The following is a 1,702-nucleotide window of genomic DNA, read 5'->3' as shown; positions in this document are numbered from 1 at the left end:
CTGGGGACCCAAGTAGATAGTAATCTCTCCTTTGATAATCACATTGCCAAAGTGGTTAGAAAATCCTTCTATGTGGCCCACCTAATCACAAAAGGGTTTGCATCCAGATCAAAAGAGGTCATTGCGCACCTCTACTCATCACTCATCAGACCCATCATAGAATACAATGCCACATTTGGGATGTACCTTACAAGATACATGCAACAACTGGAAAGACCAAAGAAGTACCTCACCAAGAGGATCACTGGCCTCAAACAGATGCCCTATGCAGCTCGACTGAAGAAACTTCATCTGTACTCGTTTCCATAGTGCCTACTCAGAGGTGATCTCTGCCTGACATACAAGGGCATGTCCAACCCAGAATTGATGGACATGCTCCACCTAAAGAAAACCTTATCCCCTTGAGCCACACGCTCTAGGGATCTAAACTTCACGACAACAATAAATAGAACGTGCTGGAGGGATAGATTCCTGTCCCAGAGACTTCCCATGCTTTAGAACAAGATTCCAATCTACATTAGGCAGAGCTCCTCGCTAACACTCTTCAAGAGAAAAATTGATGAGTGGAGGGGAAACAGAAAGTTTACCCGGGGGATCACTTCAGTGGCTCTGCTGGACAGAGGCACAGGGAACTAATCTAATGGGGTGGCGAAAGCCAACACATTCTGTCTAGGCTTATAAATGCATGCCTTTGGGCAGATAGCCTAGTACCTACCTATGAACCTATACACATATATATATATATATATATATATATATATATATATATATAAATATATTTATATATATATATATATATATATATATGTGTGTGTGTGTGCGTGTGTGTATATATGTATGTGTGTGTGTGTATATAATATATGTATAAGAAATGTAAATTTAGAAGAAAGGTTGGACTTATTCAACATTATTAACTTAACAGGGCATTGTTTTTCTGACACCGAGATGAATGTGTTGAAATATGGGTTAAGCTTCTTTCCTGCTGCAAGGGCTAATTATAGCAACACTATTATAGATATTAAGAAATACATTAGGAAGTTGAATTTGGTTTACATCATGCATTCTGTGTCAGATAAAAGGTTGCACAACAAGTCCCTTATTAAACCATCTTTTTATACCCCTCAATTACATCACACCTTGAGGATATTTGAGGAACAGTGTATTAGTGATGTAACCGAGGTTTTGCATCATAGGAGAAACACCTATCAGAATTTGAATCATGAAGAGAGACTAGCCCTTGCCAATTTAAGAGTCTTGAGCAAGAATTATAGATTCATGAAAAGTGACAAAGGGGGCAATATAGTCATCATGACTCAGGATGTTTATCATAAAAAGATGTTAGACATTGTCAACAATACTGATGAATATGAGCTTATTAGTTTATACGACATTAATCGTCGTATTAGATTTATTCATTCAGAATTGTACTCCTTGTTCATGACTAGTGACATCAATCGTGAACTATATGATTTTTGCACGGTTGAACAACCACGTATTGGGGTGATCTTTGGGATTCCGAAGACTCACAAGAATCTTCGTGACCCCCCTTTAAGACCCATCGTTTCATCTCCACATTCGGTTACTGAAGGTATATCTTTAGTTATTGATGGTATCTTGGGGCCGGTTGTATGTGATGAAGAGTCATTTATCAAAGACTCATGGCACTTCCTGAGTAAATTAGGGCAGTTTTTGAAGAGTTTTG

Source organism: Protopterus annectens, chromosome 6.part0, assembly GCF_019279795.1.
Source record: "Protopterus annectens isolate FY-2018-M chromosome 6.part0, PAN1.0, whole genome shotgun sequence".
Classification (NCBI taxonomy): Eukaryota; Metazoa; Chordata; order Ceratodontiformes; family Protopteridae; genus Protopterus; species Protopterus annectens.
This window is presented reverse-complemented; position numbering follows the sequence as displayed.